Source organism: Mastomys coucha, unplaced genomic scaffold, assembly GCF_008632895.1.
Source record: "Mastomys coucha isolate ucsf_1 unplaced genomic scaffold, UCSF_Mcou_1 pScaffold12, whole genome shotgun sequence".
Taxonomy (NCBI): Eukaryota; Metazoa; Chordata; class Mammalia; order Rodentia; family Muridae; genus Mastomys; species Mastomys coucha.
This window is the reverse complement of record NW_022196894.1, coordinates 15,164,959-15,182,086: the sequence shown is the minus strand read 5'-3', so window position 1 is coordinate 15,182,086 and position 17,128 is coordinate 15,164,959. Positions and strand designations below refer to the sequence as shown.

Here is a 17,128-nt window from a genome sequence, read left to right as displayed (position 1 = left end):
GTGGCTCACAACTCCAGTCCTGGGGGGATCCAATGTCCTCTTCTGGCCTCCACAAGCACCAGGCACATACATGGTGCACAAATGTACACACAAGCAAAACATCCATACACATACATGATATATATATATATATATATATATATATATATATATATATATATATATATACATACTGCATGGAGTACAGAGAGAGACAGTTCTAGTTCCATTCTTTTACATCTGGATGGTTTTCCCAGCTACCTTTTGTTGAAAAGAATATCGTTTCTTCAATGTGGATTTTTTGTTGTTGTTAAAAATAAATAAATAAATCACGTGATTACAGGTTTATGGACTTTCATCCTGGATCCTCTATTATGCTCCACTGGTTTTCATGTCTCTTTCTGTGCTGGTTCCATGCTGTTTTTGTTACTCTGGCTCTGTAATGTAAGATGGGATAAGGGACTGCAATACTCCAGCAATGTTCTTTTTGCTCGGGATTGCCTTTGCTATCCAGGATCTTTTGTGTTTTTATATGACTTTTTAAGATTGTTCTGTCTGTGAAATGGCATGGGGGAGTTTAAGCACTGAAGTTGGAGCTTGCTTTTGATAGAACAGCCATTTTCATTAACAATTTCAGTGTTAATTCTTCCAGGCTATGAGTATGAAAAGTCTCTCTACATTTTTTCCCCACTTACTCCCATGTGCGTGAAAAACAACTTGCAGGAATCAGTTCGCTCCTCCCATGTGGATCCGGGGGATTGAACTCGGGTCATCCAGCTTGTCAGCAGGTGTCTAGCTGCTGAGCCATCTCATCAGCCCTCTCTCCATCTTCTGATGTCTTCCTCTGTGCTCTCTTCTAGGTTTCAAAGCTTTTGTTGTATAAGTCTTTCAATTCTTGGTTAGGTTTCTTGTAAATTTTTTTTGTTTTTTGAGACTATTGTAAATGGGACTGTTTCCTGATTTCCTCCTCTTCCGTGTGATCCCCATTGGTATAATCTCGCTTAGACCACCTTTTCACATTAATTTGGTATCTTGCCTCCTTGCTCAGTGTTTAACACTCTAAGGGTTTTCTAGTGAAGCCACTATATATCTTATATGCAGAATCTTTGCTGTTGTTTGAGGCAGAGTCTCTCCAGGTAGCTTTGGCTGCCATGAAACTCACTATGTATGAGTTTGAGGGGCTGGCCTCAAACTCAGAGATCTGACTGCCTCCACTTCCCAAGTGCAATTGAAGCTGGGATTGAAAGCACTCACCCCACAAGGCCCCACTGTTTTGTTTTGCTTTGTTTTGTTTTGTTATGTTTTGAGACAGAGTTTCTCTGTGTAGCCCTGGCTGACCTGGAACTCACTCTGTAGACCATGCTTCAAACTCAGATCTGCTTGCCTCTGCCTCCAGAGTGCTGGGATTAAAAGAATGTGGCACCACCACTCAGCAAGTCTAAGAATTTTAGATTTCCTTCTTGATTTCTTTAGTGACCCATTCATCGAACGTTCTGTGTTGTTCAATCTCTACAAGTTTGTGAGTTTTCTGTATTTTCTCTTGTTTATTTCTAGCTTTATTTTATTTTAGTCAGATAGCATTTAAGAAGTTATTTCAATTTTCAAATAGATCACCAGAGCCTTTCTGGGGTTGAAGTACCTACTGAGAAATCCACTGTTATTCTGATAAGCTGCCTTTATACAGACTTGGTGTTTTAAGCTTTCAATATTTTTTTTCTTGGTTATATTTAGTGTTTTAAATATGCAGGGGATTTCCTTCCTGGTCTTTGTTGATTGATGTTCCATACACATTTTACCTGGAAGAGCCTCTGTTTTCCTAAACTCAGGAAACTTTGTTTTCACTGCGTTGAAAATAAACTTTCTATGTCTTCGGTATAGAATTCATCTCCACATAATTTGCAGATTTGGTCTTTTCATGATGTCCCAAAGACCCCCAAATGTTCTATTGTGTGTTTTAGGTACTTACCCTTACCCTTCACTGACTGTTCTAGTTCCTCTACCTTGTCCCAAAGGTCTGTGCTCTGTCCCTGTCTGAGCTGGGCTCTGCACTGATGCTTTTAATTGAGTCACTGAGCTCTTCAATCTCATCGTCTCAGTTCAGTTTCCTTCAGTTTCCTCTGTCTTTTATGAGTTCCGTTCTCCCATGTGTGCACGTTTTTCATGTGTGTGCTGTCTCTTCCTCATGTCACTCAGTTGTCTGTTCTCTTGGGATCTGCTCTGCTTTATTCCTGCTCCCATTCTTTTTTTTTTACTTCTGTTTTTCTTTGAGACAGGGTTTCCTCTGTGTGGCCCCAGCTATTCTGGAACTCACTCTGTAGACCATGCTGGCCTCGAAAAGACCATGCCTTTTCCTCCTGAATGCTGGGATTAGAAGTGTGTGCCACCGAACCTGGCTCTCTTTCATTTCCTTGAACAGATTCTTGTTGGTTGGTTGTTTTGAGACAGAAGTTCACTATATAACTCTGGCTGTTTTGGAACAATATAGACCAGGCTGGCCTCGTCTGTCTGCTTTGGAACAATGTAGACCAGGCTGGCCTCGTCTGTCTGCTTCTGCTTCCCAGATGCTGGGATTAAAGGTGTGCACTCCCATACCCAGCATTCTGAACATATTTATAATTATTCTTTGCCTGGGACTTCATTTAAGTCATTCTCACTGGGGGCCGTTACTGTGGAATGTGGGTCTGGTAACTTCAGAGGAGACTGTCTTGGCTTCTCATATCATTCGTGCTATATGTTGGGACTTGCGCATTAGGACACAGGCTGACGGCTGACTTTGGTTATTATTTGGGTCATCTTTACTCTTTTAGTGGAAGTGTTTGCAATATTCAAGCGAGGTTAGATAAAGCAACACGGGGTAAGAACAGAGCATGCTGAGTAAGCAGACACCTGAACAAATGCAGAGAGGAGCAGGAGGAGACTCAGACCCATGAAAGCTGACCTGCTTGACTCGTGGGCTCAATCTGACATCTCTAACATCACTTTTCTTTTTTTTTTTTTTTTGGTTTTTCTTTTTTTTTGGTTTTTTTGAGACAGGGTTCTCTGTGTAGCATTGGCTATCTTGGAACTCACTCTATAGACCTGGCTGGCCTCGAACTCAGAAATCCGCCTGCCTCTGCCTCCCCAAGTGCTGGGATTAAAGGCATATGCCACCACCGCCCGGCGCTAACATCACTTCTCAAGCTCCTGGAAGCCTATTCACTGTTAGGAGTTCCTCTATGATGGGGATCCCATTCCTGTCTCCCTTTTGCTAAGGACTCAAAAAAAAATTTTTTTATAACATTTATATGTAGAAGTGGACAGAGTGTGTGGAGGTCAGAGGACACATGTGGAGGTCAGAGGACATCTTGTAAGAGTTGGTTCTCTCCTTCTACCACTTGGATCCCAAGGAGCCAGACTCATGTCATCATCAGGCTTGGTGGCAAGTGCCTTTACCCACTGAGCCATTCAGCCAGCCCCTTCTGAGGACGTCTGTAGTGAGTTTCTGGCTGACTTACACTAAGTGAGCAGTTAGATGGTTCCCTGCTGTTCTTTGCATGTGCTGGGCGTGGTGTGATAGAGGCGTATGTGTGAGCCCTTTGCTTCACTGCTGTTTCAGTTACCTGCGCTTGAGTGAGGAGGAGGGAAGGTGGTAAGTCATTGCCTGGTAGTGCCACTGGGCCTGAGTGGGTCCCTGTACTACGCTTCAGCTTCTCCTGACCCTGGGGTCTCACTTCACTCCCCAGTGGAAGCTGGTTAACCATGTACTCCATCAGAAGCTCCCAGCTGCTTCTGTATTCCCTCTCGATTGTTCAAAGCTAGCTCTGAAATTCCTGCAAGAAGTAGCAAGACATACACTGTGCTTTTTCCTACACATGCCTACCGATCGCAAAGTTACACTTACAGAATACATGCAACAAGGGCGTGACAATCAATGATAAGAAACACAGCAACCAGAACACTATGAGACAAAAATCGTGTGATGGTGGTGCATCTATTTCTTGGTATCTTGTACTGTATTCACTTTCCTTTGGATAAGTCATGTAATGGCTATGACATGAGATGAATTCTTTCTAGAATTTTCCATTTAACATTTTTGAACCATGGTCAACTACTGGTTGCAAAGACTGGGGATAAGAGGAAAATACTGTAGACCTGTGTAATAAGAAAGGAGCCAATCAGTGACCAAGACCTAACAGAAAAAACTCCAGAGCCAGATGGCTTTACTGGTTAATTCTACTTAACATTTAAACACTCAGAAACTAACACTAATCTTGTTCCAACCCTTCCCAGAAAATAAGAGCATATTGCATGCAGACAAAGACACTAGGAGAGAAGAAAACTACAGGTCTACATAACCAGTGAATCCTGAAGCAAAGGACTTTAATTCAGCAACACATAAGGAGGATTATAACCTCTAACCATGCAGTATCTGGAAGTCAACAATGGTTCAATATATAAGAGTCACTATGTTCAATCCATCATACTAAAATAACAATCATCAACATACCACATTAATACATTAATCAGGGGAAATTAAGGGGAACAAAACCCATGTAAATGAATACAGAAGGGGCTGGAGAGATGACTTAGTGGTTAAGAGCACTGGCTGCTCTTCCAGAGGTCCTGAGTTCAGTTCCCAGCAACCACATGGTGGCTCACAACCATCTGTAATGGAATCTGATGCCTTCTTCTGGTGTGTCTGGTGTGTGTATAGGCATATGGTATATGCCTATACATAAAATAAATAATCCTAAAAAAAAAAAACCAAATTCAGAAAATTTGACAAAACTTAGCATCCTTTTGTGATAAAACAAAGCATTCACTAGGCAAAAGAGTAAACTTTATAACATGATGAAAGCTATATATGGAAGACACATAGTAAACATACATTTTGTTGTTGCTGTTGTTTGGCTTTTGAGGCAGGGTTTTTCTATGTATCCCTGGCTGGCCGCAATTTCCCAGAGATCCTACTGCCTCTGCTTCCTGAGTGCTGGATCAAAGGTGTGCACATACTTAAGGAGAAATAAAAAAAGAAACTTTTCCCTTAAGATCCAATGGTACATACCTGTAATCTCAGCATGTGGAAAGCTCAGGCAGGGAGACTAGCCTGGGCTACTTAGAGAGAGGTCAGTCAGTGCTACTGAGCAAAACAAAGCAAAAATGGAAATTCAACGCAGAAGTAGAGATGTTAGACAAAGCAATTAGATAAGAATAAAAATAAGGATCAGGCCTGGCATGGTCATACACACCTTTAGTCCCAGCACTCAGGAGTCGGATCTCTGTGAGTTCGAGGCCAGCCTGGTCTACAGAGTGAGTTTCTGAACAGCAAGAGCTACACAGTGAGACCCTAAAACAAAGCAAAACAAGAAACTGGAAATAAAGGCCCTAAAGACTCTACACATGGGAACACATCAGCAGTAAGAACGAAGCCAGAAAGTCATAAAATGTGAGTCGACACAGAGAAAGCAGCTTTGTAATTACACACAAGTAACAAAGAATCCAAACCGAAAACATAAAAGCCCATTCCGTTTACAACCAGGTGGTAGAACATTCTGTAATCACAAGAGAGATTATAACAAGTACATCCTAAGTTCAAAGCCAATCTGGCTCCATACTGAGTAACAAGGTGAAAACTTACCTAAAAACAAAACAAAAAACAAAACAAAAAAAAACCCCAAGGGAACCCAATTTAGCAGTAAAGTTCTTGTCTAGCATGTAGAAAACCCTGGGTTTGATACCTAGCACAATGTTCATAAAATTTGCCATTCAAAACAGCACTAAAAATTATAACAACAACAACAACAATAACCTCATAGTGATGCCAGGGATGTAGCTCAACAGAATGTCTGTCTAGCAGGCAAATAACCCTGGGTTCAGCAAACTCCATGTAAACCAGCTATGGTGAGGCATGCTTGTAATTCCAGCCCTCCAAGAAGAGGCAGAAGATCAGGAGTTTGGGTCATTCTTAGCCACATATCAAGATCCAGACCAGCCTGGGTTACAAGACTCCATCTCAAAATTAGCAGGAGCAGCAGCAATAAATGTAAGATTTCTAGAGGGCTGGAGAGATGGCTCAGTAATGAGACCTGACGTCCTCTTCTGGTGTGTCTGAAGACAGCTACAGTATATATTACATATAATAAATAAATAAATCTTTCTTCTTCTTCTTCTTCTTCTTCTTCTTCTTCTTCTTCTTCTTCTTCTTCTTCTTCTTCTTCTTCTTCTTCTTCTTCTTCTTTTTTGTTTTGTTTTGTTTTGTTTTTTGAGACAGGGTTTCTCTGTATAGCCCTGGCTGTCCTGGACCTCTGTAGACCAGGCTGGCCTCGAACTCAGAAATCCACCTGCCTCTGCCTCCCAAGTGCTGGGATTAAAGGCATATGCCACCACTGCCCGGCCAGTATACACTCTTAAGAACAGCTACTCCCAAAGGACATAGGGCAATAATTTTTTTTAATAATAAAAGTGTTGGCAAGATATGGACAGATTAGAACCCTGTGCACTGTTAGTGTTAGAGCCATTATAGATATAAAGTTTCTGATTTAAAAAAAAAGTTAGGGGGAGGGAATAGGGTCTTTTTTCGGAGGGGAAACCAGAAAAGGGGATAACATTTGAAATGTAAATAAAGAAAATATCTAATAAAAAAAAATCACAAAAACAAAAAGTTTGGGGCTGGCGAGATGGCTCAGTTGGTAAGAGCACTGACTGCTCTTCCGAAGGTCCTGAGTTCAGATCCCAGCAACCACATGGTGGCTCACAAACACCTGTAATGAGATCTGACGCCCTCTTCTGGTGTGTCCGAAGACAACTACAGTGTATTACACATGAGGGAGGGAGACTGGATCGAGCAGGGCTGGAGCAAGGTGAGGGGGGAGGCTGTCCTGAGTTCAATTCCCAGCAGCCACATGATGGCTCATGGCCATCTGTACAGCTACAGCGTACTCATACACATAAAAATAAATAAATAAATCTTTTAAAAAAAAGTTTCAGAATAATCATGTGCTCCAGCAATCCTAAAACTTGTAGGGATATGCGGTGGTGGTTTGAACGGCCCCATAGACTCACAGATGTGAATGCTTGGCCTGCAGTTGGTGGTATTGCTTGGGGAAGTTACCTGGTAGTGTGGCTTTGTTGAGAGTACATCACTGGGGATGGGTGTGGAGACTTCATAGCCTCCCGCCACTTGTGACTCACTCTCGTCTTCCTGTTTGTGGATGGAGGTGTGATTTCTCAGCTTCCTGTTCCTGCTGCCACGCCTCCTGGCCACCGTGGACTCCCCCTCTATAACCCTAAGCTCAAATAAACTCTGCCGCCTGTAAGTTACCTGTCATGACATCATCATGGTGATGGGAAAGTGACCAGGTTACACAGACCCGAAAGCAGCTTTGGAAGACACATCTGGACACCCACTCGCTTTTACAGAAGTATGGTTTGTAACTGCCAGGAAGGAAGCAAGGGAGCAGTCCAGGTGCACAATGGTGAAGGAGTCAATATGTGGGCTACATCATATTATTTGGCTTTATAAAGGATGAAAGCCAGGCATGATGGCTCAGGCCTATAATCTCAGGAGGGTTGGGCATATGCACTTTGTGTCTGGAACCTGTCTATAAAATCACACAAAAGGAAATGCTGATACACAGGAATTTGTTCTTTATTCCAGAGATGGGGCTAACTCCGTAGCCCAGGCTGGCCCAGAACTTGTAACAACCCCTTGGGTCAGCCTCCTGAACACTGGGACTGTATGTGTGACTCACCATCCCTGACCACACATGGATCTTTTTTGTAAGATTACTGTAACATGTGTGTTGTTTGTGGGTTTAGGCACATTTGAGTGCAGGTATTTATAGAATCCAGGACGGGCATCAAATCCCCTGGACCTGGAGTTGTATGTGGTTGTTAGTCACTTGACAAGATGCTGGGAACTACACTCGGGTCTTCTGCAAGAACAGCCCGTTAGCGTCAATCTGTGAGCAATCTCTCCAGCTCCTCAGGTGAGTCCTGAAGACACAGCGAGCACCTGAATGTGCATGAGGCATCTGGAGCAGTCTGAGAGAAGACAAAGGGTAGTGATCGGGGGATCAGGGAAAGAAGAGGGACCCGCCACTCAGAGCTTCAGTTTGTAGGTGACTGTAGGACAAGGTACATATATTTAACACTACTGCAATGTATCTTTGAAGGTTACATGTATTTTACCATAGTTTAAAAAGACTCTCCTCATGTGAGGTTAGAAGTCACAGAGCTGGGCTTGGGAGATGATCCAATGGGTAAAGAGCTTGCCATGCAAGCCTGAGGAGCTCAGCTTGAATCCTCCCACCTGAGGTAAAGCCAGGCAGTCATGGAGGTTGCAGTGCTCCTGTAGGTAGACAGGACAGGAAACAGGAGGGAGCGTCCTCAGTCAGTCATGTTCAGTCGGCCTGGACTGCATAGCTGCACTCCCTTTTCAAGGACCGACCAAGACTTCCACCTGATGCTGTTCTTTGACTTCTTCATGATGCACTGTGAGAACTGAGTGTCTTTACTCTCACGTGCAAATGCATACACACATGTGAGTATACACACACACATACACACACACACACACAATTACAAAGACCCTTTTAAATGAGCAGACCAAAAATAAAAATTAAAAAGTAAAACATTGGGCCAGGTATGGTAATGCATGCCTTTAATCTCAGCACTTGGAAGGATCTCTGTGAGTTTGAGGCCAGCCTGGTCTACAGAGTGGCTTCTAAGACAGCCAAGGCTACACAGAGAAATCTTCTCTCAAAAAACAAAACCAAACTATGTATACATATATGTCTACATAAATAAATATTGGTTATTTAGAAACAGTGGGAAGCTGGAGAGATGGCTCAGTAGTTAAGAGCACTGGCTGCTCTTCCAGAGGACACAGGTTCAATTACCAGCATCCACATGGTGGTTCACAACCATGTATAAATTCTAGCCCCAGGGGATCCAACATCCTCTTCTGGTCTCCTTGGTCACTGTATGCACATGGTACACAGACACATGTAGGCAAACTACCTGTACTGGCTGGTTTTGTGTGTCAACTTAACACAAGCTAGAGTCATCAAAGAAGGAGTCTCAGTTATGGAAATGCCTCCATGAGATCTAACTATAAGGCATTTTCTCAATTAGTGATCAGTGCGGGAGGGCCCAGCCTATTGTGGGTGGTGCCATCCCCAGGCTGGTGGGTTGTAGGTTCTATAAGAAAGCAGGCTGAGCAAGCCATGAAGAGCAAGCCTGTAAGCAGTAGCCCTCCAGGGCCTCTGCATCAGCTCTTGCCTCCAGGTTCCTGCCCTGCTTGAGTTCACGTCCTGACTTCCTCCAAAGATGGACTATGATCTGGAAGTATAAGTTGAACAAACCCTTCCCTCCCCAACCTGCTTTTTGGTCATGGTGTTTGGCTCCAGCAATAGAAACCCTAAGACACCCATACATATAAAATAAAAAATAAATAAATCTGCCATGCAGTGGTGGCACACACCTTTAATTCCGGTACTTGGGAGGCAGAGGCAGACAGATCTCTGTCAGTTTGAGGCCAATCTGGTCTACAGGGTGAGTTCCAGGACAACCAGGACCACACAGAGAAACCCTATCTCAATAAATAGATAAATATCCCAGCACTTGGGAGGCAGAGGCAGGCAGACTTCTGAGTTCAAGGCCAGCCTGGTCTACAGAGTGAGTTCCAGGACAACCAGAGCTATATAGAGAAAACCTGTCTCAAAAAAACAAAAACAACAACAACAACAACAAAATAATAATAAATAGATAAATAAGTAAACAACAGAAAGTGTGTGTGGGTTGGGGGGAGACTCCTACATCATACATTAAGAATAGATTACGCCAGAGGCTGGAAATCCCAGAGACCCACAATAGAACCAAACACAAATGGCAAAAAGAAAAAAGAAAAAGAAAAAAATAATAATTCCTAATGATATCCTGCTATACTCATAGACTGTCATCAGAGAGGCTTCGCCCAGCAACGGATGGAAACTGATGCAGAGACCCACAGCCAGACATTAGTTGGAGCTTAGGGAATCCTGAGTAGAGGGGGAGGAAGGAAGTCAAGGACACCATAAGAAAACCCAGGGAATTAACCAACATGAGCTCACAGGGGTGCACAGAGACTGAACCATCAACCAGAGAGCCTGCACGGGCCTGTCTTAGACCCTTCCCATATATGATAGAGTTGCATAGCTTGGTCTTTCTGTGGGACTCCTAACAGTAGGAGGAGCTGCCTCTGACTGTGTTGCCTGTCTTTGGAACTTTCTCCTCCTACCAGGTTGCCTTGTCTAGCTTCAATAGAAGAGGAGGCCTAGTCTTACTGCAGCTTGATATGCCAAGGCTGGTTGATGTCAGTTGAGGCCAGCTCTTTCCTGAAGAGAAACTGAGGAGGACTTGGGGGTGGGGCTGGGACTGGGGCTGGGGCTAGGAGAAGAGCAAGGAGGGGAAACTGCAGTCTGGATGTAAAATAAATAAAAATTTAAAAAACAAAACAAACAAACAAACAAACAAACAAAATTCGGTTTAAGGCCAAACTTGGTGGAGCATGCCTTTAATTCCAGCAGCCTTTAATTACCATACTCAGAGGGTGAGGCAGGTAGATCTCTGTAAGTCTCTCTAAGCCTGATCTATATAGCAAACTCCAGACAGCCAGGGCTACATAGAAAGACCTTGTCCCAAAACAGTTAAAAAAGTAATGCCTATCATTAGCTACCTCTCACACTCCACAGCGAAGACGTTGTCGTCTGAGAGGAAGAAAGCCCTAGAAAGTCCACCTGTGAGGCTATGTGAAGCTGCCTGTTGTTTTCTGTTGCCTCTACTGCCTCTGACCCCAAAGGTCAGGAAGATTTTAAAAGCCCTAAACCTTCCTTCCCTTCCCTTGTCACGTCATCTAGAAAGAAAGGTCAAACTGGGGGAGACAAGACCCCACAGTCCTTTGCTGAGTTATAAACCAGAGCAGAGCCACATGTCCGGCCACATGGGGAAGAAAGGACACAGGGCTGGAGAACGGTGCCCAGGCGGCACAGCTCCCTAGCCTGGCTGTGCCCAAGGAATGGTGGGGGCGGGGCAGGCAGACTGCCTTAGGACCAACTGCAAATGGATCAGAAATCTACATGCTGAAGGTACGTAGGAGGGCCAGGGCTGTCACCCTGGCAGGCTGCAGAGCTGAGAAGGGTAGAGAACTGGTGTGTGGTGGGGAGCTTTTATAATGAAGGTAAGAGGGAGTCTTGTGGTGGGGTAGGGTATGAGAGGTAAATGCTTGCTCAAGCAGTAGTGAGCCACGCCCAGAGCAGGAACATCCCAGGCCTGACCAGCAGCTCTCACCAGCTGTAGGGAATAAAGGAGACACTTCCCAGAGCATGGCTGGTTCTTCGAAATAATGGCATCAGTGTGGGACGGGAGGATCTGAGAGAACAAAACTGGACAGGTGAGGTCCAGGGCCATGGGGCCCTCCCACAGGCTGGTCTTCCAGGCCTCACTAAAGTCTTTACCCAGCACATACATTCCGTTCTGCTAGGAGCTCAAGGTCAAGTCCAAGTTGTTGTAATACAGGAAAGTGGTTCTGGGGGTACATGAGGCATTTCCTATAGTAACCCGTATCTGAGTTTCTAGGCATCTGAGGAAGGTGCAAAGAAGCAAGGGGGAGGAGCTGAGGGAGGTGATAGGAGATGGGAGATGCCAACCAATGAGAGGACAAGGGAGTGTAGACTACAATCTGCAGCACACACATATGGCGTATGGGAGAGCAGGGCTCTGGGTCCCATCCTCAACACAGCAACACAACAATATGTGAAAACTCACAAGGAGGACAGTGGTGCTAGGTCCTGGGACTCACAAGGAAGACAGAGGTGCTAGTCAGTGGGACTCACAAGGAGGACAGTGGTGCTAGTCAGTGGGACTCACAAGGTGGAGGAAGGTACTTAGTGATTCTTGTGACCCTCCTACAGCTGAGGGCTGATTCTTCAGACCCTGCCTTGCCACAGATAGCCACGCCTCTCTGCCTACCTCCTGCTAATCCCCATGCCTCTCTCCAAGTTCCAGTAACGCCGGAAGTCCCACCTCCAGAGACTGAAGATAAAGCTGCTGATTGGGCCAAGTTGCTGACAAACTTGGGGAAGGGGTTTTGCGTTACCTATCTACCCATTTGCTTGAAACAAGGTGAATTCAATGGATGATGGCAGACTGAAAGCACACCATGTGTTGGTCTAATTTTTGAAACCCTTCCTGCATCTCCAGTACCGTTGATTATTCAGGCCCTTTGACTCCATTCCAGATGACCCATTCGTACGTACGAGTGGCTGCAGGCAGCTACAGTTCTAGTTGTGGAGAAACAAACATTGTTTCTTTTCTACATTTTCTATAAACAAGCAGATACCGACCTATGTGTTAAAGTTAAGGTCACAAAGGAAGATGACAGCATCTCAGTGGCCTTTCTGGTACGCCCAGCAGAGACTGGTCCTGCCATATTTGGGAGGCATGTTCCATTTGTGTCATCATGAGGCTGTGGCCTGAACTCCAGTCCTGGTGTCAGTGTGGTCCTCTGAGAAAGGAGATGGAAAGGGGACATATATCTTGCTGGGCTAACACCAGCACTATCTCAGACGCCACATGGCCTAGGTCTCAGCTTCCTCACTTGTGTATTTTGGTCTCTCTCCACGTGTCAGCCTAGAATCTGGTCATCTGGAAGGGCCCTGGAGGTGCTCTCTGGGGCACCAAGTAAAAGCCCTGGGAAAGATTCAGCTGCAGCCTCATCGGTCAGAGCTCAGCAAGAGAGTCTAGGAGCATATGCTTCAGGGTAGGAAGCATTTCAAAACGTTGAATTTGGCATTTTCAAGAAACTTAGCGGGCCACTTGCAAACATCAGGAGGCACCACAGAATACCACAACTCTGCCTGCATCCTTCATCCTCTGCACCTTGACACAAGTAACCTCCTTCAGACTGTACTATCCAGAAAAGCCTAGGACCAGAACTCCTGGGTAGACATCTTACTGCAGTGGCAGCTGACATGGTAACTCCTAGGTTCACCCGCTGCAGATCAGGGAAACCCAGGCCTGGGGGCATCTAAGGTCCTCTCACCCAACTATGCCCAGGAAGCTTCCTAAGAAGGTCTCCAAAGACAGCCCCAGTAGGCGGGCCAGCAGCTGAAGTGAATGCACACAAGTGTGAGGGGCGGGGAAATTCACTGAGGAAGGCAACACTGAGGCTGGGACTAGATAAGCACAGGGTGGAGACAGGAACCCAATCAGCAATCCCAAGGCAGCAGGGGCCCTGCCCAAGCACAGCCAGGACCTTTGTCTATAACCTGAGCACTACAGGCCTTGAGAGACTGGATGGCAGCACACTGTGCCACTGTGAGTCACTCTGAGCAGGGGATATGAGGCTTCTTGATTTCATATCTGTTGCTGTCATAAAATATTCTGAGAAAAGGCAATACAGGCTGTCTGGCCTGGTGTCACATACAGTTTATTCCAGTACCTGGGAGGGAGAAGCAGCTCATCACACCACACCCACAGTCGGGAGCAGAAGAAAGAGTGTGTGAGAGATCCCTTGCTTGCTTGATCAGCTGCACCTCAAACACCTTATCCATTTCCTGCAGTGCAGGACACTCTGCCTACAGAATGGTGCTACCTACCCTCAGTGGACTGGGTCCTCCCACAATCAATTAAGATAACCCTCCACAGACAGGCCCACAGGCCCCTAATATAGACAATCCCTCATTAACGGTCTCTTCCCTGGTGATTCTAAGTTGTGTTAAGTCAATAATTAAAGCTAACCACCATACCTGGTGTATTTATGTTCTCTAGAGTAACAGAACTTATAGAATGAATCAAAATCCTCTCCCCCACACTCCCCTCCATATAGAGTGGCTTACAAGTCTAGCTAATTCAACAATGACTGACTGAACAGAAGGTCCAAAAATCTAGGTGATTGTTCAGTCCACTGAATATCTCAGCCGGTCTTTAGTATGCACCAGAATCCTGAAGAAGTAGGTTCTAATGCCAGTGAAAGAGTGGATTTGCTAGGGAGGGTGGGAGGAAGCAGGCAAAAATAGACAACTTCCCTCTTCCATGTCCTTATATAGGCTTCCAACAGAAGGTATGGCTGAGATTAAAGGTGGGTCTTCCCACCTCAAAGATTCAGATTAGAAGTGGATCTTTCCACTTCAAATGAGCAAACTAACCAAACCAAACAAAAAACAACAAAGCCACACCACCAACCACAAAAAATCCCTTAACGATGTGCCCAACCATTTTGAGTTTCAGTTGATCACAGATGTAGTCGAATTGACAACAAACAATAGCTGTCACATGTGACAAAGGCGGATGGCCAGCTTGGGCTGGGCTCTCGTGTCTTGTAGGCAAGGTTCTTGGGAGGCAGCCAGGCCAACTGACCACACCCACCCCTGGGGCTGAGATACAATCTGGAACTGTTTGAGTGTTCCGCCTAGAAATAACCTGGGGTTATCAGGATTTCAGAGCCCATCATCCAGAGGGATCACCCGCAGCAGAACAGAGCTGCCCGGACAAGGGACCTCCAATTAAAGATCCCCACATACTGACACACCCACGACGGACGACTCCTACACTCCACTGCAGGGTTATTCGGGCCCTGAATCTCCAGCAGTGTCACCAGTCAACACCAGCATGTCATTTTAGGACCAGACACATGTGAGGAGAAGCAGGGTACTTGGAGAGCTTTTGGAATAGATCTCACCATAGCAGGGACCAGGTCCTGTGGTCAGCCAACAGTCTCCAAGTGTGCCACAAGTATCAAAGCTTGCTCAAGCGGCACCAGCTCCAAGATACCCACAGAGATACGAGGGAAGGGAACAAACATACAGAGGATCAGCCGGTATCTATAGGAAGTGGCACACACCTTTAATCTAAGCACTCAGGAGGCAGAGACAGATGGATCTTTATGAATTTGAGGCCAGCCTGGTCTACACAGCATGTTCCAGACCAACTAAGGCTACATAGGAGATCCCGGCTCCAAAAGCAAACAATGCGTGTGTGTTGTGCATCCATAGGCATGTACAGAGCTTAGCTAGAGGACACCGAGTATCCTGGCCTGTCACTCTCTACCTTACTCTTGTGAGGCAGGTCTCTCACTGACCCCGGAGCTAGGTTGATGATGATCCTCTTGTCTCTGTCCTCCACAGTACTGGGGTTATAGGCTCAAGCATGTGAATATGCCCAACTTTTTTAAACTAAGATGATTTGAACTCAGGTCCTCACACTTGAGCATCGAGCACTCTTACCTGTCAAGCCATCATCCCTGCCTCCAATACTTGGTCTTTTTAGTGAGAGCAGTGAGTACTAGCTAGGTACTGAATGCGTCACTATTGACAGCAAATCTGAGACCTGGAAGACACACACACATACACACACACACACACACACACACCATACTCTTTTAATGTGAACATGGTCTCCTTTTACTAAAACTTAGGCAGCAGGGGTCAGCACCTCCCAAATACAATGGAGGAGCCTTACCCTCGGGAAAGCACCTTCCTGATCACGTCTCCTCTGCCAGATAAGTACATTTCCATTTTAACTGATAGAAGACACTAGGAAAGAACAGTTCTAAACCTTCACTCTGCAGTTATGTCAAAATAAATTCAAGGCAGATTAAGTCTTGAGTGTAAAAGCCTCAAGTAGCAGCATCTAGCAGACAGACAGGCAGACAGACAGACAGACACTATTTACATAGCCATGCGCCAGGGAGGACGGACCACACAGAGCGCTACAGTCACCCTAGAAAGGAAAAACAATCCATGTTTTTCAGTGATAATGAAAACTTTTGATCATCAAAAACTGCCACAAACAAAAATGTGTGCAAGAGGCAGAGAGTGAGCAGAGAATTGATATCGTTCATATTTAAAGACTTGAACTAACAGGCTAAAAAACCCATCCATCCCTCAGGGGAAGCCTGGTGTTGGACCACCAGGTAGACTTCTGAGAGGCTGCAGAAGACTGGCTTAGTGCGAAGGGAACATTTTTTCCCAGGCCTTGCATCACATTGCCTTTAGGCTCTCCCTCTTCAGGGAGCCCCATTAATCCCATGTCACAACCCCAAATTTGCAATTGTCCTTGTTCATCTCCTCAGAGAGCTGGGAATTCCTCAGCTGCAAGTGAGGATGTGGTGCTCCCAGTGAGCATGCAGTCCCATAGTGCTCAGTGAGTAGGTGCTAAGTGACTAAAGGTGAGCAAGGGTGGCACGTGAGTGCTTGCCACTGACCTCATCGACCTTAGCTCCAAGGGCTCCTATACGCAGAGGCACACTTTAAGATGTAACAGAACAGGAAGCCATAAGCCAGAGCTAAGGTTTTGTTTGCCAATCTAAGAAATGGGCCTAGACCAAAGCAGAGACACTATGAGTAATGCCAATCAGGCCTCCAAAACCCAGAGCAGGCATGAATAATCAATCAAAAACAACAGAACACAGACAGACAAAGGAGCGAATGGAAGAGGGACAAAGAGAGATGGGGAGAAGGAGCTAGAAGCAGAGAGGGAAGAAAGGACACGAAAGGAGGATGCCAGAGCAAAGAGATTTCAGGTATGCCCTAAGTTATTACTGGGGCCATCATCTGAGCCCTGGCTAACCTGGCCTCCTGGTGTGCACCAGCCTATGACAAGTTGAGAATATCTGAGCTTGCCCAACCCATACAGGATCCTGGATTTGATCCTCAGCATCAAAGCAGAAATAGTATGAGGGGTGCAGCTCCTCTTTCCACTGTTGTCCCCTTATGATGTCACTTGTTCTATAAGAAGTGCCATGGGCCAAGGCCTGAATACTCTGGCCCAGTGAGCCCTGGATAAAGCCTAAACTTTTTTAGCTCAGAAACCACTGAGTGGCTCAGTGGATTGTACACTGAAATGTTTGGTCAAATACTGGCTTTCCTACACATCAATAGACATGGCTCATGTAGCCAGAATCTTCCCACACCCAAGTTCTCTGGTTACAGGTAAAGAGAAATCAGACCAACCTATCCAGCCACTGTGCCTGATATCCCTTTAAGAGAGGGCCCTCAAACATCCAGAAGCCTGGTGCGCCTGGGTCTGCGGCTACCACCTTCTCCCCAGCACAACATTATGGGGCCAGATTTCCCCTTAGGACACAGTGTTGGCTGAACAGAATTCAGTGAACAAAAGGAGGAGAGAGAGT

General features: G+C 45.5%; 1 protein-coding gene and 1 pseudogene across 1 annotated transcript in view; both read right to left on the bottom strand.

The window, feature by feature from the left end:
• Arvcf (ARVCF delta catenin family member) overlaps positions 1 to 17,128 on the bottom strand; it is a 61,386-nt gene that overhangs the window by 38,802 nt on the left and 5,456 nt on the right. The window lies entirely within an intron of this gene.
• Positions 15,325 to 15,504, bottom strand: LOC116086758 (annotated as a pseudogene).